The sequence below is a fragment of the Somniosus microcephalus genome, chromosome 7, assembly GCF_052327205.1.
Source record: "Somniosus microcephalus isolate GS21.2 chromosome 7, FLI_Smic_1.0, whole genome shotgun sequence".
Taxonomy (NCBI): Eukaryota; Metazoa; Chordata; class Chondrichthyes; order Squaliformes; family Somniosidae; genus Somniosus; species Somniosus microcephalus.
This window is the reverse complement of record NC_140993.1, coordinates 75,857,000-75,883,515: the sequence shown is the minus strand read 5'-3', so window position 1 is coordinate 75,883,515 and position 26,516 is coordinate 75,857,000.

Below are 26,516 nucleotides of genomic sequence, written 5' to 3'. Positions count from 1 at the left end.
ACCCTCATGATAGCAGGGTACCAAGTAAAGATGGAATTGGACACAGGATCAGCCCTAACTGTCATGAATCGACGAGACTATGAGCGGCTATTCTCACACATACCCTTGAAGGACACGTCCATTGTATTGAAGACATACACGGGGCAAAAAGTCTACCCCAGAGGAAAAATAAGGGTGCCAGTTAAATACAACGGCAAGGAAACACAGAAACTGTATCTATATATACTACAAGATGGAGGACCACCATTATTGGGACCTGAATGGATCCGAAAAATACAATTGGATTGGCATTCCATTCAGGCGCTAACTGTGACTGACAAAAAGGATGACGACGTCACACCTGGACGACTGTCAAAAATTCTAACTGACGCGAAAGAGGTGTTCCAACAAGGACTTGGGACTCTAAAAGGAGTAACGGCAATGATGAAAATCAAAGATAACGCAAACCCAAAATTTTTTACGGCCAGACCGGTACCGTACGTGATCTGCACAGCTGTTGAAGCAGAGCTGGAGAGTCTGGAGCGTTCGGGTGTGCTGTCCAAGGTGGACTGGAGCGAGTGGGCCACACCCATCGTTCCTGTAATGAAGAAATCATTGAGCAGCACGCCGGGGAGCCGAAGAAGGTTCGCATCTGTGGGGACTTCAAGGTAACTCTGAACCCAGTCCTGCACACAGTACAATATCCGCTTCCACGGATAGAAGATATTTTTGCCTCACTATCTGGAGGGAAATGCTTTACGAAGATTGATCTGGCCCAAGCGTATCTACAAATGGAGGTGGAAGAAGCATCTAGGAAATACCTCACGATAAACACTCACAAAGGCCTTTACCAGCACAACCGACTGGTATTCGGGGTAGCATCAGCCCCGGCTATTTGGCAGAGGGCGATGGAACAAGTCCTGCAAGGGATCCCGGGACGACATCCTGGTTACGGGCGAAAATGACAGTGAACACCTTGCCAACCTGGAGCAGGTGCTCACTAGATTACAAGAATATGGGCAACGAGCCAACTGCCCCAAATGTGAGTTCTTCAGGAGACAAATCTCGTATTGTGGCCACATGATTGATGAGGAAGGGTTGCATAAGTCCCCAGACAAGATTGAGGCAGTAGTCAAGGCTCCAGCACCGGAAAATGTGTCGGAACTGAGGTCGTTCCTCGGGTTGGTGAACTACTACCATAAGTTCTTGCCGAATTTATCTACAATTCTGCACCCACTGAACGCCCTGCTGCAAACTGGAGTAACATGGAAATGGAGTGATGAGTGTAAGCGTGCCTTTCAGAAATGTAAATGCCTAATCACTTCAAAAGAAGTATTGGCCCACTACAATCCAACACTACCGATTCGGTTGGCATGTGATGCGTCTCACTACGGCATTGGAGCTGTGCTGTCACACAAATTCCTTGACGGTTCAGAGAGGCCAATAGCCTTTGCGTCGCGCTCGTTAACCTCAGCCGAGCGTAACTATGCCCAGATTGACAGGGAGGCCCTCAGCCTGGTGTGGGGGGTGAAGAAGTTCAATCACTATCTGCACGGGCAGAAATTCACCCTACTGACTGATCATCAGCCTCTGGTCTCCATTTTTAACCCAAAGAAGGGCGTTCCGGTGATGACGGCGCAACGGCTGCAAAGATGGTCGCTTTTTCTAGGGGCACATCAGTACGACATAGAGTACAAGGGTACGAAACAGCATGGAAACGCTGATGGGCTGTCGCGCCTACCGTTGCCTACGGTGGAGGAAGCACCTGTAGTGGACCCTGTTGAGATATTCCATTCGACCATAGTTGAATGTCTACCTGTTACAAACTCAAGTATAGAGAAGGAAACCCGAAATGACCCGACACTCTCTCGGGTCTATGATTTGACGGTGAAGGGATGGCCAGCACATGGCGACTCACTGTTGCCAGCATTCTCGCCAAGGAGAGAACAGCTGTCAGTGTGCCGAGGGACCTTGATGTGTGGATCCCGAGTGGTAATTCCACCCAAGTTGAGAGATAGAGTGCTCAATGAGCTTCATGAGGGTCATCTGGGAGGGGTAAAAATGAAGAGCCTAGCCAGGGCGTTTGTGTGGTGGCCAGGAATCGATAAAGAAATCGAGGATATGACCAAGAGATGCACAGGATGCCAGAAGGTACAAAACGCTCCACCACAGGCCCCGCTACACCCATGGGAGTGGCCCTCATCTCCATGGCAACGGGTACACATTGATTCTGCTGGTCCATTTATGGACTCAATGTTTCTAATCGCCGTGGATGCCCATTCGAAATGACCAGAGGTCATCAAAATGTCCTCCACCACCACGGAGAAAATTATTGCAGTCCTACGGACCATCTTCGCCAGGAATGGCTTGCCAGAACAGATTTGCTCCGACAATGGGCCATAGTTTGTGTCTGAGGATTTCCGGAGGTTTCGGAGGAATAATGGGGTGAAACATTACACATCTGCCCCATATCATCCAGCCACAAATGGATTGGCTGGGAGGTTTTTTCAGACCTTTAAAAAGGCAATAAAGGCGATGTATAATGACGACATACCAGTACAACACAAGATGGATAATTTCTTGTTTGCTTACCGGAATGCGACACATGCAGTAGTCACCAACCAAGCTCCAGCCATAATGTTCTTCAACCGAAGGCTAAGATGTCGCCTGGATTTGCTCAAACCAAACATAAGATGAGATGTTGAGGATAAGCAATTCCAGCACATCAATGAGAAGCCAACCAGGAGCTTCAAGATAGGGCAACCAGTCTTGGCCTGCGACTACCGAACAGAAAAATGGCAGCCAGGAACGATATGCACACAGCAGGGACCACTAATGTACACAGTGGACGTTGGAGAGAGCATCGTGAGACGCCATGCTGACCAGATTCTAGAGTCACAGGAACAAGCCAAACCCATACCACGAGCATGTGCACCTGGTAATGAACCCGAAGTACAGATTGCGTCTACCTCAGAATCAGTGGTATTGGAAGCTGACGAACCAACCAATGACAATGAGCCAGAATCGACTCCGCCGCAAGAACAGGATACTCGAGAAAGGCGCTATCCAGTCAGGATCAGGAAGCCTCCTCAAAGACTGAACTTATAAATGATTATTTCAGTTGATGCATATAGTACAGAGAAAATTGTAATTGTAATTAGTTATTATTTAATTGTTAAATGAATGTTATGTACTGTTTATCTAAAAGGGGACACTGCAATATTCACTATGATGTAGAAATTGTGAAACAGAAATTGAAACTGAAGTATCTATTGGAGCAAGAAATTTACAAAGCTATGTTGGAATGACTTTGTGATCAAAGCTGGTAAGGAATCTCCACCACATATCACCAAATGACCAATAATCTCGTTGTAAAAGTGTCGATTTGCTGGGCAACATTCAGAATTGTCTTAAAGGGTTACAGATTTCTTGCAGAGTTGATAGACTTACAATTGAAATAGATGGAATTTGCTCTATGTCTGAGCAATATAAGATTTACTCAGGGGACAAGACAGCTTTGGCCCCTTGCCAAAGCTGTCAGGCCACATCCTGCGTTAATCTGTAAATGAATGTTTTGACCTGGTTTAAACATAAAGGGGCTTATTTTGGGCATAGGGTGAAAACAGGCACTAAATGGGAGCTGTGCTAATAAGAAATGCCAGTTTGAAAGTCCGGATTTAGCACACAATTTTCAGATTAATTGATGATTATCATGATTTGAATATGCCTGCAGGCATTGAAACCAACAACTGCAGGTTTAGCACTCAAGCGCTGATTAGATGCAATTTTCTTGGAGCTGTATATGTAGCCTGCACTCACCCACTTCCACTGAAGGTGTGGAGTGCAATGGCTGAGAGTGGAAGGATGTCGCAAGGAGCAAGAGAGAGGTTGCCCGGGTTCTCCGATGCAGCACTGGAGGAGGAGGTAGAGAGGAGGAGGGCTGTCCTCTACCCACAGGGGGGAAGGAGGCCACAGAGGCAACTGATGCACCATATGTGGGATGAGATAGCCCGGGAGGCCACAGCCAGGGGCCCTGGCCCCAGGACATGGTTTCAGTGCCACAAGAAATTTAATGACTTGACAAGAGTGGTCAAGGTAAGATCCCATCTCACAAGCACACTTTTCAATAACTGCAACACCACCACCAGCATCACAACATCAACACTACATCCACCATCTAACTATACACTGACATTCACACTCCCCACACTATTGCATCCTTCACAGGCACTACTCACATCTCACAGCTCTTCAATCATGTGAGGCATCACACACACACAAATACACCTGCCAATACATTCATTCACAATCACCATTCTTTCTCTTCAAGGAAAAAATAACACATAACAGGCGACAGCAGGACCTGATTGGACGAGGGGAAGCATGACTTCATGATATCACTCCCCTTGAGGAGGCAGTGCTAGCCGTGATCGGGAGGAGTGTGTCAGACTCCATGGCCAGAGGCAGAGCAAGGGGCATCTCGCTTAGAGGTATACGGCCACTGCAGTTTCCTTGCAGATGCAAAACTATTCCTAATCCCTAATCACCCAAAGCTATCCTCACCCCCAAGCTCCATATGGTCTCATCACACACATCCTCCTGTAGTGGCCACATGTGCTGCAACCTAACCCTTCCAGCTTTATCATTGCAGGCTTGCAGGAGCAAGATGCACCTCACGTCGTGGAGCAATTTCAGGAAGAGCACCAGCCACCTCGCCCACCGGAGGAAGAGGAGGAGGAGGAGAGTGAGGATGAATGTACTGCGTCAGTGGCTACCACTGTCGCAGGCACCAGTTCAGAGATTTACACCTGCAACTTAGCAGCTAGCTTAGAAGAAGGATCCTCGCAGTGGGACGTACCGGGCACTAGTGGGCAGCAACAATGCAGGGTGGCAGGGACACCACAGGTGCCACATTTCCGGGGGGCAAGGTTGCATACTAGTTCTGCTGCAGCTGAATCAAATGAGGACCTCGCAGGGCCAAGATTCAGAAGAAGGCTGATGCGTGCGACAAACCAAATGCTTGGAGCAATAGGGAGCCTGCCTAAAAGCCTACGGGTGGTGGCTAGGCGGGGTGGAGGTGTCCGCCTCCACCTTGGTCAGTAGCTGAACGCAGAGTTTGGAACTCATTCTCTCCAGCATGGAGAGGCTGGTGACTTCCAGCTAGCGACCTGTGGAGCCCAACATCATGCAGCGTCTGATGACTGAGGTCACAGCTTCCACTGCAGTCACTGCAGCTTGTATGGAACGGCAAACTGCTGCAATGGAAGCTGAAGCAACTGCCACGGTGGCTCTGGGTTCCTCAGTTGAAAGGGGCTTGCAGAGTGTCTCCGATGTCCACAGATGTGTCCTCCACCAGGTCACTGGGTGGGCTGAACAGAGGCCCCGAGGTAGTGGTGTGGGAATCATGGAGCAGCAACCTACTGGCCTCTCTCCAGATTCCAGCATTGCTGCTTCCTCCCCCACCACTCCACCATTGTCCTTGCTGTTGCCGCTCAGCCAGGCGGCCCAGACTGCTGAAATCATGCTGAGATTGTGCAGTCTGAGGCGGGGCCATCACGGCTCATAGTCTCTCGAGGGCATCCCAGGAGGACATCTGATCGTCCCTCTTCAGATTTTCAGCAGCCATCCACCTCGCCTGCTGCTGCCACTGGGGTTGCACTTCATAGAAGCACTAGATTACCCAAGCACTTGTAGATAGCCACTAAGGGTAAGCGCCAGGGTGAATAGTTTAATATTTTTAAGTGATGTTGATTCTGTCATGCTTACATATTTTGTTTTTGATATATATAAACAGTGATTATGGTAATTGGGTCGTGGTTGACTCGGTGGTCTTTTTTATTATGATCTTCATTTGTTGACTCAGAGACTAGGGTCCTGAATTTAAATAAAGGAAACTACAATGGTATGAGGCACGAGTTGGCTAGGATGGAACTACAGAATTTGTTCATCCCTGTTTGGCATAAAAATAAAACAAAAAAGGTGACTCAACGTGGCTAACAAGGGAAATTAGGGATAGCATAAGATCCAAGGAAAGGACATATAATTTGGCCAGAAAAAGCAGCAAACCTGAGGACTGGATGCAGTTTAGGATTCAGCAAAGGAGGACAAAGGGATTAATTAAGAGGGGGAAAATAGATTATGAGTGTAAGCTTTCAGGGAAAATAAAAACTGACTGTTAAAGCTTCTATAGATATGTGAAGAGAGAAAGATTGGTGAAGTCAAGCGTAGGTCCCTTGCAGTCAGAATCAGGGGAATTTATAATGGGGAACAAAGAAATGGAAGACCAATTAAATACATACTTTGGTTCTGTCTTCACAAAGGAGGACACAAATAACCTCCCAGAGATGTTGGAGAACATAGGGTCTAATGAGAGGGAGGAATTGAATGAAATCAGTATTTGTAGGGAAATGGTGTTAGGGAAATTGACGGGATTGAAGGCCGATAAATCCCCAGGGCCTGATAATCTACATCCTAGGGTACTTAAGGAAGTGGCCCTAGAAATAGTAAATGCATTGCTGGTCATCTTTCAAAATTCTATAGACTCTGAAACAGTTCCCATGGATTGGAGGATAGCTAATGTAACCCCACTATTTAAAAAGGTGGTAGAGAGAAAATAGGGAATTATAGACCAATAAGTCGGACATCGGTAGTGGGGAAAATGCTAGAGTCCATTATAAAAGATGTAATAACAGAGCACTTGTAAAACAGTGACAGGATCGGACAAAGTCAGCATGGATTTACAAAAGGTAAATCATGCTTGACTAATCTACTGTATTTTTTTGAGGATGTAACTGGTAGAATAGATAAGGGAGAACCAGTGGATGTAGTGTATTTGGACTTTCAGAAGGCTTTCGTTAAGGTCCCACATAAGAGAGTAGAGTGCAAAGTTAAAGCCCACGGGATTGGGGGTAAGGTACTGTCTTGGATAGAGAACTGGTTGGCAGACAGGAAGCAAAGAGTTGGAATAAATGGGTCTTTTTCCGAGTGGCAGGCAGTGACTAGTGGGGCATCGCAGGGATCGGTGCTAGGACCCCAGCTATTCACAATATATATAAATGATCTAGACGAGGGAACTAGATGTAATATTTCCAAGTTTGCAGATGACACAAAGCTGGGTGGGCATGGGTGCTGTGAGGAGGATGCAGAGAGACACCAGTATGATTTGGACAGGTTGGGTTATTGGGCAGATGCATGGCAAATGCAGTATAATGTGGATAAATGTGAGGTTATCCACATTGGTGGCAAAAACAGGAAGACAGATTATTATCTGATCGGCAATAGATTGGGAAAAGGGAAAGTGCAACGAGACCTGGGTGTCCTTGTGCACCAATCGCTGAAGGTAAGCATGCAGGTGCAGCAGGCGGTTAAGAAGGCAAATGGTATGTTGGCCTTCATAGCGAGAGGATTTGAGTAAAGGAGCAAGGATGTCTTGCTGCAGTTGTACAGGACCTTGGTGAGATCACACCTTGAGTATTGTGTGCAGTTTTGGTTGTCTTATCTGAGGAAGGATGTTCTTGCCATGGGGAGAGTGCAGCAAAGATTCACCAGCTTGATACCTGGGATGGCAGGAATGACGTATGAGGAGAGATTGGGTCGATTAGGCTTATATTCGCTAGAGTTTGGAAGAATGAGAGGGAATCTCATTGAAACTTACAAAATTCTAACAGGACTAGACAGACTAGATGCAGGAAGGATGTTCCCGATGGTGGGGGAGTCCAGAACCAGGGTCACAGTCTAAGGATAAGGGGTAAGCCATTTAGGACTGAGATGAGGAGGAATTTCTTCACCCAGAGAGCGGTGAACCTGTGTAATTCTCTACCACACAAGGCAGTTGAGGCCAATTCATTAAATATATTCAAGAAGGAATTAGATATATTTCTTAAGGCTAAAGGGATCAAGGGATATGGGGAGAAAGCAGGGACAGGGTACTGAATTTGGATGATCAGCCATGATCTCCTTAAATGGCGGAACAGGCTCGAGGGGCCAAATGGCCTACTCTTGCTCCTATCTTCTATGTTTCTATGTTTCTATGAAGGAGTTGAAAGGATTGAGTACAGATGATGGACTGCCTGATGGATCCTAAGTTGTAAAAGTTACATCATGTGGCCACAGTGCTCTGGAGTCAGATGGTGGAACACGTCTCTCAAAGGCACTGTTCAATTAGATGCCGGTGAGTGTCCCTTCCAGGTGCCTGGAAGCCTCTGGTGCTCCCCCTGGTCCCCCTCCTCTTCCTTCTCCTCCTCCTCCTCTATCTCTTCCTCCTCCTCCTCTTGTGGCTCTTGAGCTTGACCCTCTGGCACAATTGCTGGTGGTAACAGCTGGTCTCTCATGATCGCTAGGTTATGCAGCAAATCACCATGAATGTGGACACCTTCTCGGCCAAGTACTGCAGTGCACCTCTTGACCGGTCAAGGCATCTAAACCATTTCTTTAGGACCCCAATGGTCTGTTCAATGATATTCCTGGTGGCTGAGTAGCTCTCATTGTATGAGTTCTCAGCTGGTGTCTGGGGGATTCTCAGGGGAGTCATGAGCCATGGCATCAGAGGGTATCTATTGTCACCTAGTAGCCAGCCATGCACAGTGTTGGGGCTCAAAGATCTGTGGAACAGATGACAGTCTCATTATAAATGCATTGTGACAGCTTCCTGGATAGCAGGCATTCACCTACACTTTGTGCTGCCGGTGGTTGTAGACAAGCTGCACATTGAGGGATCCCTTCCTGTTTCTGAAAACGTCTGAGTTTAAATGAGGGGCTTGCATGGCCACAGTCAATGGCTCCCTGGACCACAGGGAATCCCGCAATCCTGTTGAATCCTAGTACTCCCTACCTCTGGTATTCTCTGGAAATAGGGAATGATATATAGTCATTCCTCAGAGCGTATAAAGCCGCAGAGATCTCCTTTATGCAGAAGTGCACAGAGGATTGTGACATGTGACTTATATCACCTGTGGCAGCCTGGAGGTTCCAGTAGCATAAAAGTTATGTGCTACTGTGACTTTGACTGCCACAGGCAATGCAGTCCTGGCTGTGCTTCGATGTCTGAGTCTTCCTTCCACAAGGCCACAGATCGCTGTAATGCTGTAATGACCTCCTTTGTCATACACTGGCCTTGGGTTATGTGAAAGTAGGAGTACTGCTCTCTGAAGACCCTGGATGGATACAGCCTCCTGCTGAGAGCCCTCCTCGCCCTCCTGTCCCTCTCTCCTGCAGCAACTGGTGCTGTTCTGCCTAGTCTCATCTCCTCCTACAAATTGTCCTATCAAGATGCCCATGACCAACCACTCCCTTCCTCCTGGTGACTCCTGTAAGGTGTCTAATAAGGTACAGGAGTACAACACTCACTCTTTTTAGATGAAGTCCTGAGAGAATATCCCGGAAAAATGTTGATAGAGTGTTGCTGAAGTCTTGACAAAGCGTTCCAGAAAGTCTCCCGATATGTCTCAAAAGTCCTCTTCAAACAGAGTGCTGTCAGTCGATCTCAATCAGCAAGTGAAGATTGAAAGCTGAGCATAGCTTTAAATAGTGCTCGAAATACTTGTTTACCCCTGTTCAGCTGGTCACTGTTGAGGGGAGCTATTTAAATTAAACCTTATCCACCAAGATGCCGTGCAGTCGTCCGGCCGGTTTGCCTCCCTCTCTTCCGTGGCCATGTTCGCGCCCGGGTGGCCCTGGAGCTGGAGCACGCGGTGTCCGCCGGCGCGCTTGATCACTTTCGTGACCGGTGGGCGCCGCGGGGACTGGAGTGCATAATTGGGCTGGAGAACCAAATTTTAATTTGATTATTAAGGTTTATTTGAAGTTTTATTGGTTTATTTACAGTTTTTAGTTGTCTAAATTTATGTTTTCTCAAAAAGAGGAAGATGCCATGCAGCCTCTTTAATAAGCGCTAGCAGGCAATTTAATTGTCAATCAGCCCCTTAACGATCCTCCAGGTGGCTGTTCCTAGCACTGGTTTCAACTCCTTTACCAAGATGGCGTCTTGTGCTAAATGTGGGCTAAACCGGCATTGCAGCTTAAGACCCCATCTTGGCCATCTCTTTACCTCTTCAGCAAACCATCACAAGGACAGATTATTACAAGAGTGAGAAAACTTTGAATTTGGTTGCGAGGGGACAAACTTAAGACCCTCTCACATGTACTCCAACAGCTCTGTTACAGCAGGTGATGGTTAACTCCATACCTGGTGTTCTGCAAAACAAGAAATAAAAAGGCCTACATTCAACGTTGTTATGCTTGTTTTATGGGCTAAATTCATCAGGGGCCATTTTTTAAGCGGTCCTGGCACCATTTTCAGAAAATTTGTTAAGACTAGTCAGAGCTTGTGCTGCGCAATCGCGACTAGTTTTTCAGGCTCTGCAGTGGGGAAAAAAAGAGGGGTCCTTAAAGGGACTTCTGGAGGCCTCTGAAAAAACTGGTAGCTAAGTTTTTTTTAACACCTTAATGTGGCGTGCTCCTCCTGCCTCCACATTAATACTATGGGCTGCACTTGCCCTCCTCCTGCTTACCACCCCCCCACCTGAAATTTGAAGAGCCTATACCAATGAGTTGCATTGGGGTGCCTGTTTGGTGCCCACTGCTCACCAGATTTATTTCAATGAGGTCCTTTCTCTTTGGGCACACGTGTTTAGCATGCTGATCATTTCGTGCCCATTAACGGGTGCTTTCGAATTAGGCCCTAAAAGTTCCAAGTGACTACTTTGTGCCAGTATGTTCCATAGGAAACAAATATGAGCTGTGTCATTGATATTCTGTAGGAAAGCTGTTGATTGTAACATTGACTGTCAAAATTAAAGTTTCTAAGTTATTTTAGGAACGTTTGTAATGAGTTACAAGTGAACTGCCCATCTCTGTCCATCTGACGATATGCATATTTGCTAAAAGTTAAAGCAATATAAAATGTAATTTTTATGACGTGTTTGAAAATGCATTAAAACATCAATTTTGCGGTTCTGTTCTTCATCATACAGCTTGATACAGCTTATGGACAGGGTAATGGATGGCTGCTGGTGAGTTCCAAAGTAGTAAATCAACTGCATGATTCTGGTTAGGTCAAAAAATCTGTGAGATTGAATTACTGCTTGAAACTCACTGACAGACATTTGATGTTCATATTATATAGCGTAAGATTTATTTTAAAATTATAACTTAATATTTTAATTTTTGTAGCATTAGCTTGAGGACCAAATGCAGAAATAATTACATGGCACGCTGAAAGGATGTTAAAGATAACATTTGCATAGCAACATGGCATCAAACTGGTACTAAAGTAATAATCTTTGGCACAAGTTAACAATATAATGAATACCTGAAAGTGAATACAATAATACCATTTTCTTGAAGGATTTAGATGACAACAAACTGCAAGAGAAGGGTTTGAATGGTTTAGAAGTGTTAATTGTATTAAGAGACTAGATTACTGCCTCAAAACCAGTCCAAGGCAACTGAGTTTATAATTTATATGCACTGTATGTTTAATAGGATGTCTTTTTTACCCACATTTGAGTCATTTGTGGGATGACTGTGCCTCTCGATGTGACAGCTAGTGGACTATCACTGATGCGCAATGATGTAACGATCAGTTCCATATCTGATAGGTATTATAAAGATAATAATAGACAGAAATAAATGGATATCTGCAAGTAATTATATGGCAGTAATCTTATTGGGGATTGGGTTGATGTTATTACCAATGGGGGAAGATTTTCTGTGTGTACTATGTGCTGCAAGATCAAAAATTTGTTGAGTATGGGTTTACAATTCCATTACACACAGCGTACAGGGGAAATCTTACCTCTCTGAGAGTGAAATTCTTGAGCTGTGTGTAATTGTCACCTTAACTCTGTGAAGAATCCAATAGCTAAAATATTATTATATTTTAACAGCAGGTTAGAAAAGTATCAGTTAAGAATGATAGAAAGTCTGTCAGTTCGTCTATCATCATTTTTTCTTTAACTGTGATGTTCTCCGTAATAACATTCTGAATATTTAAACGATTGGAACTACCATACTGTCCTGAGCCAAAGAGTGCTTTATATAGCTTATAGAGTTATTTGAAATGAAAATAACTATGCAAAGCATTTATTGTACCTTTCCATGTGGTTTATTGAATCATAGTGTTTTTAATAAAGGCCTAAATGGGCAGCATGAATCACCAGACAGGAAAAACCTTTGATAAGAATAAAATAAGCTGAGTGAAAGTCAGTACACCTTTAAACAGTAAATTGTTTATGAGTCTTTTTTCAGGGAGGATGATTACCTTCAGGGGACAGTTTGTTCTGAAAGCCAAAAGATATAAACAATGTTTTCCTGCTATTTATGTGTGTAATAAAATAAAGATTTATTTATTTTTTTGTTCCCTTTTAAACATCCTTTTTGATAGATTCATTTCTGCCCGTTTCAAAGTGCCTTGAGCAGCCGGAAATATTTTTACATTGAGCTTGACTACAGCTGAAAAAAATCTTATTGAGCAGAGTATCCATCCGATAATATCTGCAAAATTTTACATTAAAACTATATGAAACAGAAAATGCTGGAAATACATAGAGGCCTGTCTGGTAGAAGGCTTTAGTTAATTCTGACAAAAGGTTTCTAGCTGCACTAATAACCAGCTTTTCTTTTTTCAGATGCAGATGGGCCTGCTCTGTATTTCAGCATTCTCTGTTATAGCCTTGGTTCAGTGGTAGGACTCTCATATATGAGTCACAAAAGTCATGCCCACTCCAAAGACATGAGCACATAATTTGAGCAATTCAATGCAGTACTGACGGGGTGCTGTACTGTCAGAGGTGTCATCTTTTGGATGAGACATTAAACTGAGGCCCCGTCTACCCACTCAGTTTGACGTAAAAGATCTCATGGAATTATTAGAAGAGCAGGGGATCGCTGGTGTCTTGGCTAACATTTATCCATCAACCAACATCACTAGAACAGATTATCTAGTCATTATCTCATGGCTGTTTGTGGGACCTTGCTGTGCGCAAATTGGCTACCGCATTTCCCTACATAACAACAGTGACTACACTCCAAAAGTAATTCATTGGCTGTGAAGTGCTTTGGGACATCCTGAGGTCATGAAAGGCACAATTTAAAATTAAAATTATTTATTTTTTAGCATTTGCAGTTGATTCTTTTCATTATATTAAAGCTAACTATACTCGATCTTAGCTGAGGCAGCAGTTGGAATACTTCAAATGGCTGCAGTGCTCTGTGCTAGAGAGGAGAAAAACATTAATCAAAAAGTGCTTGTTTGTGGATAGTGGGTGAGGACATGGCCAGGCTTAGGTGTGATGGCCTCCATGGTTGCCCTCAAGGCTTGCAAATTAACAATGGCCTTGGGTAGGTTCCTGGAGAGCTGCATGTCTGACAGAAAATCTGTAAAATGGCAAATTAGTACAATGTCTGTGCCAATCTCCTGCACATCTGATCACAATGATACCTCAAGAATTATTCCTCAGCAAGAATCAGAGGGTTCGATTTCCCTTCAGGGTGGTTCACTGCCAGAGGTGGGTCAGCCCGGGGCTTCCTGGTCCCTGGCATGACCCAGACCTATTTTCCTGGGTCAGAACTCATTAAAGATGCAGGGTGGACTCCCGATGCCATTTCCAACACAAGCAGGTAGCCTACCACTGCCTGGGAGAAAAACTCAGCAGTATCGCAATGCCAGAAAGAGGAGGAGGCTGAATTGAATGCCTCAAAGACCTTTTTTGAAAATTTGTACTGAAGGCTGTCCATGACCTGCGGACAGTTATGGTGGAGGTATAGGGCAGAAGAGAGGGAGAAGTGGCTACTACTGGACACTATCAGGATCAGACTTGGCTCAGTGGTAGCAGTTTTGCCTCTGTGTCAGAAGGTCGGTGTTTCAAGCCTCACTCCAGAGACTTGAGCACATAATCCAGGCTGACACTTCAGTCCAGTATTGAGGGAGTGCTGCACTGTTGGAGGTGCCGTCTTTCAGATAAGATGATAAACCGAGGCCCTGCCTGCTTTCTCAGGTGGACATAAGTGATCCCACCGCAGTATTTGAAGAAGAGGAAGAGAGTTTTCCTGGTGTCCTGGCCAATATTTATCCCTCAACCAACAACACTAAAAATCAAATTGTCTGGTCATTTTCTCATTGCTGTTTGTGGGACCTTGCTGTGCACCAATTGGCTGCCATGTTTCCCTACATTACAACAGTGACTAATTTCACTTCAAAAGTACTTAATTGGCTGTAAAGTGCTTTGGGATATCCTGAAGTTGTGAAAGGCGCTATATAAATGCAAGGGCCTAGAAATTTGTCGTGGGCAGTGGTGCAGAACGGGCAGCATTGGATTGGCCGCCTGTTATCCACAGCGCCTGATATTCAGTTCTATTGCAGTGAATGGACCTGAAGATCAGGCGCTGTGTATAATGGGCGGCCGGTCTGATACTGCCCGTTCTGCACCACTGCCCGAGACGTATTTCTAGGCCATGTTCTTTCTTTCTCTCCCTCTATGTGGGCCATTAATGGGCCCTGCTGCTACTCCATCATGTAGTGCCAGTAATAGGGGAGGGAGATACTTCAGCCATGAGTTGGTATCCCTGGCCCCGTCCCCTCCTGTGGTCAAGGGTCATGTAGCTGTGTTTCCTACGGTGGTGGTGGGGGGGGGGGGGCGGCTGGGGGCGGTGGTAGTGTTCTAAGTGGCTGGGATCTGGCGATTGATCTTCCCGGTCCATTTTCCTGCTTTTTCCGCTGCTATACCACTCAATTTTGGGAGGTATAGTGCAGGAAAATATTAGTCCTGTGTCTTAAGGAGAGCAGGGGGAAAGATTGGGAGGAAAATATCTGGAGCAGTTTGTTTTACATTTGTTTTTGACATAAAGCCCCAAATATCTTACTATATTTGGATGGCTTGAATTCAATACAACTCCACACACTGTTATTACTATTGACTATGTCATTATTTAAAAAAAAAATTAAATTCAGGGTTTTGGTAGAGCTGCTACTCACTTCCCACCCTTGTTTTTTTGTATTTTGGCTTCAGCACTTGGCCAGAGCTCATACAGCATTAGATTTCTTTGTGCGAGTAGTGCATGACTGGTTCTATAGTCTGGGGTTCTGGAACCTGGCAAGGAACTACACAATCTTCCCCTTGATTTTTCATGCCTTCACTTCTGGAGAGACCTCTCACTTACTGTAACAGGATGCTGTTATGCTACAGTTACTGCATTTCAGAACTTTTCTTTAGATTCTTTGCCTTTGACCCGCACCTTCAAGTTCAGTGTATAAATTTAGTGCGTTAGTTCGCAACCTCTGTGTAGGGCAAATATCCATCAAAAGTACTGAAAAGTAGTTTTCTATAGCCTTTTGACACTATAAATGCAGCCAAATCTTGTAAATAACTGGTGCCAAGGACCTCAACACATTTTACTTCTTAATTATCTTATGAGTGCTTGTTAAAAGATGGAGAATGGGATTACACATCAGTTGTACACTATGCATTGTTTGCACTAAGATCCGTGCTAATGATGTTACCGTGCACATACAGTTGAAGTAAACGTGTTGCCTGCATATGGTAAACACCAGCATTTCAAAAGCAATCTATTTGTGGTCTTTCACTGACAACACCTTAAGACTCCAGCTAGCAGAGTAGAATGAGTGGGGCTGTTTATTTCTTCATCTGCTTAATTATGATCTATAGCTGCCTACAGCCAGATAGGGCGAGCACACAGGCATAGTTGTCCACAGTAAATTAACTCTCATCACTATGCTCAGGCAAGAACTAATGGAACTCATAAACACTTCTAACAGGCAGATCTGAAGTGAACGATCATTCACAGGTGTGAGGCAACTGAAAGAATAATGTGCCCAATTATCCAAATATATTTAAAGGGGACGCTTGTAACATTCGTGAAACATGTACATGTATAGTTTTATTGATGAAATTTCTCTCCCTATCGTTTTCTTAAAAAATAAAATTAAGAATGAATTGGCAAGCAGAAGGCACAGTTAACTGCTCTTGACCACAGTACATTTTTGATTGTATTCCAGCCAGAATATGGAACTAAATCAAACAGAAAATATTTCTTGGCAAATAAGAGTGAGCACTGCTTTGTTTCAAATTTGCCTTTGGGTGCTGAAAATTATTGGTTTTTTAAATGTTGTCAATGTTAAGTATTTAATGAATATTAATTATCATTTGTTCAATAAAATAGGGTTTCGGCTTCATACATGCACACACACACACACATAACCACATAGAAGTGGTCATAGTATTAAGCCATTGGTAGTTTAAAAAAATCTTAACCCTGAAACTACATTATTTAAAGTTAACATTTTAAAGATTGCCGATCTGTTGGAAAAATGCAAATAAAGATTTAAGAAATGTTAGGAACAGAAAAACACCATTAGCCCTAATAAGCTAGTCCCTTTTTGAAAGGAAGGAGGTTTTCAATATTAGGCTATTATAATGCTTCACTATTCTCAATCAATCAATATGTTAATTCCCATCGTCTTCTGTAATATTCAACACCATGGCCCGGATTTTAAGGTGCTTCCAACAACGTACACACAGCGTATGCTGTCGGAAGCCTTGTAAAAGCCCCACAAGTTCCAGGTTTCTGCCTGCGCTGCGCATGCGTGAAAACCCAGAACTTGCGATCTGTCAAGTTTCGCTTGGACAAGTCCACTGCATTCACTGTAAATTCACTTTCGCTGGCTATTTGCCCAACTACTGCCCAGCGAATAAGCACCAAACCCTTACGCCTGGTAAAAGCAGGCATAAGGCCTTCTTTTACCAGCATAAGGGTTAAAATAAACATTTTTAAATTATTTGAACATTCACTTATTTTAAAATTAGTTTAGGTAAATTTTGTCCCGTTTAAAAATGTTTACATTTATTTTTCAAAAAATGAAGGCCTAGAAATTCAGTTGCGTTTGCGCCCAATTAGGGGCGAAAGAGTGGGTTGCGCCGGAAGTTGCGTCGCGCCCGAAATTAGGTGGGCCCTAACATCGGCGTTAGCCGGTAGCGCTGCGCCGGCACCGATGACGTCATCGGTGTGCGCAGTGCCCCGGTACCGCCCGAAACCACGCCGATCCCCATCTTCAGTAGCGGCCGCCTCTTCTGTGGCGGGCGCTAACAACATCGGGAGACCGGGGCCTAGAAATTGGGTATAGCCCCGCCAGCACGTTTGCGCCAAAAATTTTGCGCCCGCCGCGGAGCCAGTTGTGCCCGCCCCATATTCACTTTCAGCGCCCCAAAGCGGAACCGGGCGCTGATACAGGGTGTGTCCGCCCCGCTTGGGGCGCTGAAAGTGAATTTCAGCGCTCCCGGTCCCGCTGCGCCACCCGATGCGGTGCGGCAGGCTGCTGTACTGCAGGCCTCCCCCTTCTCTTAAGGGGGAGGTGCCTGCAACGGCCGGAGCCCCGATTGCAAGTGCCGGCAAAAGAGCCCGGCACAACGGAGAAGTGCTGGGCTCCAACGGAAACCAGCCGGCAATGCCGCGGGGGGGGGGGGGTGGAGGAGGCCGGGGAAGGAGGTGCGGGCAGGCGGCCGCCGAAAAAGCGGCCGCCCCGCACCTCCACCTTAACTTGCGCCGCTAAGGCTGCAGTAAGGACCCAGTCTCCCGATGTTGTTAGCGCCCGCCACGGAAGAGGCGGCCGCTACTGAAGATGGGGATCGGCGTGGTTTCGGATGGTACCGGGGCACTGCGCACACCGATGACGTCATCGGTGCCGGCGCAGCGCTACCGGCTAATGCCGATGTTAGGGCCCACCTAATTTCGGGCGCGACGCAACTTCCGGCGCAACCCACTCTTTCGCCCCTAATTGGGCGCAAACGCAACTGAATTTCTAGGCCTGGGTCCTTACTGCAGCCTTAGCGGCGCGAGTTAAGGTGGAGGTGCGGGGCGGCCGCTTTTTCGGCGGCCGCCTGCCCGCACCTCCTTCCCCGGCCTCCTCCACCCCCCCCCCGCGGCATTGCCGGCTGGTTTCCGTGGAGCCCGGCACTTCTCCGTTGTGCCGGGCTCTTTTGCCGGCACTTGCAATCGGGGCTCCGGCCGTTGCAGGCACCTCCCCCTTAAGAGAAGGGGGAGGCCTGCAGTACAGCAGCCTGCCGCACCGCATCGGGTGGCGCAGCGGGACCGGGAGTGCTGAAATTCACTTTCAGCGCCCCAAGCGGGGCGGACACACCCTGTACCAGCGCCCGGTTCCGCTTTGGGGCGCTGAAAGTGAATATGGGGCGGGCACAACTGGCTCCGCGGCGGGCGCAAAGTTTTCGCCGCAAACGTGCTGGCGGGGCTATACCCAATTTCTAGGCCTAAATTTTTTATTTTAAATGTTTAATTAAAGGATATTTTAATAAATTTTGAACCTGTGATCATTTATTTGTATTTAAGTGGTGTGAAATTTTATTTATTAGGTGATTTCTGTTATGCTTATGGGGATTCCGTATATAAGTGGAATCCCCATAAGCATAATAGGAATCCCCCTTTGTCATTGGTTGGCCTGGCCCACGTGATTCCAAGGATGCTTGCGAACTGCACCCGCCCTGGGATCCATGGACCTTATCTGAGGAAGGATGTTCTTGCCATGGAAGGAGTGCAGCGAAGATTCACCAGGCTGATACCTGGGATGGCAGGAATGACGTATGAGGAGAGATTGGGTCGATTGGGCTTGTACTCGCTGGAGTTTAGAAAATTCTAACTGGACTAGGCAGACTAGATGCTGAAAGGATGTTCCCGATGGTCGGGGAGTCCAGAACCAGGGGTCACAGTCTAAAGATAAGGAGTAAGCCATTTAGGACAGAGATGAGGAGGAATTTCTTCACCCAGAGAGTGGTGAACCTGTGGAATTCTCTGCCAAAGAAGGCAGTAGAGGCCAATTCATTAAATATATTCAAGAAGGAGTTGGATATATTTCTTAAGGCTAAAGGGATCAAGGGATATGGAGAGAAGGCAGGAACAGGGTACTGAATTTGGATGATCAGCCATGATCTCATTGAATGGCGGAGCAGGCTCGAGGGGCTGAATGGCCTACTCCTGCTCCTATCTTCTATGTTTCTAGGACTGGAACAGTCCGAAGCTCCGGAGACACCAGGTAAGTTCATAGTTTTCTTTCGGTTTGGAGGCATATGCGGGCGACAAGTCTCCAACCGCAATTTCCAGGCCCATGTTTTTCTGGAATTTTTCGTATAGACAGCATCTCCAGAACCTTAGGAAGAAACTAAAGAGTAGGGTCAACTTGATCCAGAAACCTGCCGGATCCACATGGGGAGCAGACGCTCAAACCCTCCATACGGCAGCACTCACCCTGGTGTTCTCTACAGCGGAGTACTGCTCTCCGGCATGGTTATCGAGTCCGCATGTCAAATCCGTTGATGTCCAGCTGAATTCTACGATGAGAATTATCACCGGTATGCTTTTATCGACACCAACACGTTGGCTGCCCGTGCTTGCAAACATCGCACCATCACACCTACGCCGCGAATATGCAGTCTCCAGAGAATACAACCGCTACACCAGCAAAGACATGCTGACCTAGGCCGACTTGAACAGCCTACCACCAACTCGTCTCAAATCTAGAAGGCCATTTTGGACTGTCGCCGAAGCCCTTCAGCGATCTCCCCTCAGCCTTGATGACCAATGGCGATATGTTTGGAAGAACTGTGACATAACGAATGGATTCCTTATAGAGGACCCCACAGTACAACCTGAAGGACCAAACCTTCTTCGCAAACTGTGGACAACCATCAACCACCTCACAACCGGTCATGGTTGATGCTGCCACCTTCTCCTTAGATGGAAGAATAAAGCACCCCCATCATGCCACTGTGGAGCTCCTAATCAGACCCTAGAGCACATCATTGAGCATTGCCCTCGGAGGAAATTCGCAGGCAGCCTACAAGATATCCACGCTGTTACTCTGCGGCGAGTGTCTCACCTCCTGACTCCCCAAAGCCTTTCTACCATCTACAAGGCACAAGTAAGGAGCGTGATGGAATACTCTCCACTTGCCTGGATGAGTGCAACTCCAACAACACTCAAGAAGCTCGACACCATCCAGGACAAAGCAGCCCGCTTGATTGGCACTCCATCCACCACCTTCAACATTCAGTCCCTCCACCACCGGCATACCGTAGCTGCAGTGTGTACCATCTACAAGATACACTGCAGCAACTCGCCAAGGCTTCTTTGGCAGCACCTCCCAAACCCGCGACCTCTTCCACCTAGAAGGACAAGGGCAGCAGGCGCATGTAAACACCACCACCTCCAAGTTCCCCTCCAAGACACACACCATCCTGACTTAGTATATCGTCGATCCTTCATCGTCGCTGGGTCAAAATCCTGGAACTCCCTACCTAACAGCACTGTGGGAGTACCATCACCACACGGACTGCAGTGGTTCAAGAAGGCGGCTCACCACCAGCTTCTCAAGGGCAATTAGGGATGGGCAATAAATGCTGGCCTTGCCAGCGACGCCCAGATCCCATAAACAAATTTTAAGAAAAAGCAGCTTTGGCCTGGATATCTGACTTAGATATTGACATTTGATTTGCTTTGCTACTACCATATGACAGAAGAAGACGACTGAATCTGCTTCCACCACCCTTTCAGGCAGTGCATTCCAGATCATAACAACTCGCTACATAAAAAAATTCTCATCTCCTCTCTGGTTCTTTTGCCAATTATCTTAAATTTGAGTCCTCTGGTTACAGACCCTCCTGCCATTGGAATAGTTTCTCCTTACGCTATCAAAACCCTTCATAATTTTGAACACCTTTATTAAATCTTCCCTTAACCTAAGGAGAACAATATCAGCTTCTCTAGTGTCTCCACATAATTGAGGTCCCTCATCCCTGGTATTGTTCCAGTAAATCTCCTCTGCACCCTCTCCAAGCCGTTGACATCCTTCCTGAGGCCTAAGGCCTAAGCAGTGATTTATAAAGATTTAGAATAACTTCTTTGCTTTTGCACTCTATTGCCTCTAGTTATAAAGCTAAGGACCCCATATGACTTATTAACCTGTCCTGCACCATCAAAAATTTCAGTATGTGAACCCCCGGGGTCTCTGCCCCCCACCCTTTAATATTGTACCATTTAGTTTATATTGCCTGTCCTTGTGAAGCATCACTTCACACTTCTCTGCATTAAAATTCATCTGCCATGTGTCTGTCCATTTCACTAGTCTGCCTATGTCCTCCTGAAGTCTGCTACTAATGGGGTGCATAAAACTGTAAACCTACTCAAGCAGTGTGATCGGGCTGATCAATCGTGGGCAGGGCCCCACGAAAAAAACTGGAACAAGAAAGGTAAGTTTTTTTTAACTTACCTCGGCCACCTCACCTTTAATCATCGCCCCCGAAGGGGTCGGCTGCCCGATGCATGCCTCCTGCAGCTGTCGGTGTTTTCGACCAGCGCTGCTGCAGAGGGCGGAACTCAATTTCGGGTCTGGGGCACTACCAGAGCGATGCACATGGCGATGATGTCATGATCTCTGGGTGAAGGAGATCGGGGTGCAATGGCGTAGCTCTGCTGCAAAACTACCGCTGAATATGGTGGGAGTCGATATCAGCGCTGTGCCCAGTTGCAAAGTCGTTTGTGCCCCGTTAGCCCCCCGGGAGATGCTAATGGAAGGCGCAAAGGCACCAACTTTCACCCCCTTACTATTTAAGGTGCATTTCCTTTCCATATTTTTACTTGTAAAATGTATTACTTTACATTTTTCTACACTGAACTATGTTTGCCTCTCTGCCCATCCTAATAGGCTATCTATGTCCTTCTACAGTCTTTCACAATGTTCGTTACAATTTGCCATAATCTTTATTTTGGTGTCCAAATGTAAGAAGTCACACAACACCAGGTTATAGTCCAACAGTTTTATTTGAAATCACAAGCTTTCGGAGCGCTGCTCCTTCATCAGGTGAAGTGGAGAGATGCATAAAGACACAGCTTATATAGTCAGAGAATAATGCCAGATGATTACAGGTAATCTTTCTAACTGCCATTTATCACACCTCAGCAGAGAGATAATCACAGCAATCAAAGGTGTGAATGGTGTCCAAACAGGTTAGTCAGGAAAACATTACATCAAAGAACAATGAGGTGGGGTCACAAGGGGTCAAATTTTTGCTGAAAATCACAGCAGGTCCAGCCGCATCTGTGTAGAGAGAACAAGCCAACGACGACTCGAGTCTGGATGACCCTACATCAGGTGGGGTTACATGTAGCGTGACATGAACCCAAGATCCCGGTTGAGGCCGTCCTCATGAGGGCGGAACTTGGCTATCAGTTTCTGCTCTACGATTTTGCGTTGTCGTGTGTCTCGAAGGCTGCCTTGGAGAATGCTCACCCGAAGATCGGAGGCTGAATGTCCTTGACTGCTGAAGTGTTCCCCGACTGGGAGGGAACACTCCTGCCTGGCGATTGTTGTGCGGTGTCCGTTCATCCGTTGTCTCAGTGACTGCATGGTCTCACCGATGTACCATGCTCCGGGGCATCCTTTCCTGCAACGTATGAGGTAGACAACGTTGGCCGAGTCACATGAGTATGTACCATGAACCTGGTGTTGTGTGACTTCTTACATTTGTCCACCCCAGTCCAACACCGGCATCTCCACACCATGTTTATTTTGGTGTGATCAGTAACACAGAATGCATGGAACACCACTCAGAAGACTTTTCCATGCCAAGAAATTTCCTTTTACCTCTACCCTTTGCCTTCTGCCTACCATCTCTTACTCTATCCATGTGGCCACATCTCCTTTAATTTCATGTTCCATTATCTTTGCTGTAAGTCTCTTATGTGGTACCTTTGCCAAATGCTCTTTGAAAATCCATATAAACTACATCCACGGTGTTTCCTTTATCTGTCCTTTCTGTTATTTCTTCAAAGAATTCTATAAAATTAGCCAAGCATGACTTCCATTTAAGAAACTTATGCTGACTGGTCCTCATTACTCATGTTTCATCAATTTTCCTATCCTCAAAATTTTGGAAAATTATAGTCAGAACCGTATTATTACTTTTCTAGCCCCACTCAGGATTTTTAGATGTATGGGGGAGAAATTCGTTATCCCCAGTTGGGGCGCTAACTTTTGAAATCTTGAAAAATTAGCACCAGGTGCTAATGAATCTGAGGTTCCCCTAAATTGGCTGTTAGCACTCCAGGAGAGAGCTGGAGTGCTAAATCAAGCGCTAATGACCTCATTAGGGCGCTACAGGGGCGCTACCAGCAGATCGATAATGAATTTCAGGTGCATTGCAATCGGGTATGATCCTTCACACTGGCTCCTTCCAGCTCTTAAAGGGGAGGTTGCATCATTGTGCAGGTCCTCATTATCAGCAGTGCTTGCTATGAAGGCGCCCTGCAAGCAACTCAATCCCCTGATCGTGATGGCTGATCCCACTCCCAGGGAGAGAGCTCATCGTTTCACAGCCGAGGCATTGGAGGCATTAATCGTGGAAGTGGAGCAAAGGAGGGCAGTGCTGTTCCCAGACACTGGAAGGAGGCCATTGCCCCAGGTCGTCAGGGCAATGTGGAGGAAAGTGGCCCGGGAGGCCTCGGCCAGTAGTGTGGGCGAATGCAGCCTGACACAGTGCAGGAGGAAATTCAATGACCTCACTCAGGCGGACAAGGTGAGTACATGCTTCAACAGCTCCTACATACCATCATCTGAACCTCAGTCTGTACACACTGCACAAACCACCACACCCCCACCACTCACCCACCAAGTATCTCCACCTACTTAAAATCACAACTGTTAGATCCGTGGTTCAGTGGATAAATAATTACACGGATGCTGTACATAAACAAATAACAGGTCTTTACTGGAGGAGGGCAATCTCTAGACTGGAGTACAGAGGCATGCACACAGTTTATATACCGGTGTGGTTACTGCCGGTACTACAGTATACAGGAGCTGTAAAAAGTAGTTCTGACTTAAAGCACATACACTACAATTCCTCCCTTTTTAGATTAATAATACCCCCTTAATATTCAAATAACAATTACATTTTTACATGTACATTCAATAACAAAAGTCCATTTATAGATTCAGTCTTTGGGGCGGCTTCCTGACCCTTTCGGGATAGCGCCTTTCCGGAGGTTCTTGTTCTTGGTGCAGAGGCGATTCTGACCCCCTTTCATCGGGTAGTTCATCGGGTTCCACAGCTACTGGGTCTGAAGTAGATACTACCGGTATGTCGGGTTCATCCCCAGGTACTCGAGACATGGGGTTGGCGCATTCCTGTGATGCTAAGATCTGATCGACGTGGCGTCTCACAATGTTCTCCCCGACATCCACTGTGTACATTAATGGCCCCTGCCTTGTACATATTGTTCCGGGTTGCCACTTCTCTGTTCGATAGTCCCGGGCCAAGACTGTTTGCCCTACATTGAAGCTCCTTGTCGGCTTCTCGTTGATGTGCTGGAATTGTTTGTCCTCAACATTTCTTCGCACATTTGGCCTGAGCAAGTCCAGACGAGATCTCAACCTTTGGTTCAAGAACATCATGGCCGGGGTCTGGTTGGTAACTGCATGTGTCGCCTTTCGGTAGGCTAATAAGAAATTGTCCATCTTATGCTGTAGTGGAATTTCATCATCACACATGGCCTTTATCGCCTTCTTAAAGGTTTGTACGAACCTCTCAGCCAATCCATTGGTGGCTGGATGATACGGGACGGATGTGTAATGCCTTACCCCATTCCTTTTCATGAATTTTTGGAACTCATCGGACACAAACTGTGGTCCATTATCAGAGCAGATCTGCTCTGGCAACCCGTTTCTGGCAAATATGGTCCGTAGGACTGCAATCGTTTTCTCTGTAGTGGTTGAAGACATCTTTATCACCTCAGGCCACTTTGAATGAGCATCCACTGCTATTAAGAACATTGAGTCCATGAATGGACCAGCGAAATCAATGTGCACCCGTTGCCATGGAGAGGAGGGCCACTCCCATGGGTGTAGAGGGGCATGTGGTGGTGCATTTTGGACCTTCTGGCATCCTAAGCAGCTCTTAGTTAGGTCTTCGATTTGTTGATCGATTCCCGGCCACCACACATAAGCCCTAGCAAGGCTTTTCATTTTCACTCCCCCCAGATGACCTTCATGTAGCTCATTTAGTACTCTCTCCCTTAACTTGGGTGGAATCACCACTCTGGATCCACACATCACTGTCCCCTGGCATACTGACAGCTGTTCTCTTCTGGATGAGAATGCTGGCAACAGTGAGTCGCCATGTGTTGGCCATCCCCTCACTGTCAATTCATATACCCGTGACAGCGTCGGATCATTGCGGGTCTCCTTCTCTATATCCGCGTTTGTTACTGGCAATCGTTCAATTATCGACGAATAAAATATCTCGATAGGGTCCACTGCTGGTGCTTCCTCCACAGTAGGCAGTGGCAGGCGCGATAGCCCATCAGCGTTCCCATGCTGTTTCGTGCCTTTATATTCTATTTCATATTGATTCGCCCCTAGAAACAGGGACCATCTTTGTAACCGCTGTGCAGTCATTACTGGCACGCCCTTCTTAGGATTAAAGATGGAGACAAGTGGTTGGTGGTCAGTCAGCAAGGTGAACTTCTGTCCATGCAGGTAGTGGTTGAATTTTTTTACTCCCCATACTAGGCTGAGGGCCTCCCTGTCAATCTGGGCATAGTTGTGCTCGGCTGAGGTTAGTGACCGAGACGCAAAGGCTACTGGCCTCTCCAAACCGTCCGGGAATTTGTGCGACAGCACCACTCCAATGCCGTAGGGTGATGCATCACATGCCAAACGAATTGGTAGTGCTGGGTTGAAATGGGCCAACACCTCTTTTGATGTGATCAATTCTTTACACTTCTGGAAAGCTCGTCTACGTTCATCATCCCACTTCCATGGTACCCCTGTTTGCAGTAGGGTGTTCAGTGGGTGTAATACCGTAGACAAATTTGGTAAGAACTTGTGGTAATAGTTTACCAGCCCGAGGAACGACACATTTTCCGGTGCTGGAGCCTTGACTACTGCCTCTATCTTGTCAGGGGACTTATGTAACCCTCTTCATCGATGATGTGGCCGCAATACGAGATCTGTTTCTGGAAAAGCTCGCACTTGTGGCGATTAGCTCATAGCCCATATTCCTTTAATCTGGCGAGCACCTTCTCCAAGTTAGCGAGGTGATCACCGTCATTTTCGCCCATGACCAAGATGTCGTCCAAATAACACTGGGTCCCTGGAATCCCTTGCAGGACCTGATCCATCGCCCTTTGCCAGATAGCCGGAGCCGAGGCTACTCCAAACACCAGCCGGTTGTATTGATAGAGATCTTTATGGGTGTTGATCGTAAGGTAATGTTTCGAAGCTTCTTCTACCTCCATTTGCAAGTACGCCTGGGCTAGATCAATTTTTGTGAAGCGTTTACCACCAGATAGCGAGGCGAAAATATCCTCAATTCGTGGAAGCGGATATTGCACCGTGTGAAGGGCTAGGTTCACTGTCACCTTAAAATCCCCACAGATGCAGACCTTCTTTGGTTCCCCAGGCGTATTACTCAACGACCTCTTCATTACAGGAACAATGGGTGTAGCCCACTCGCTCC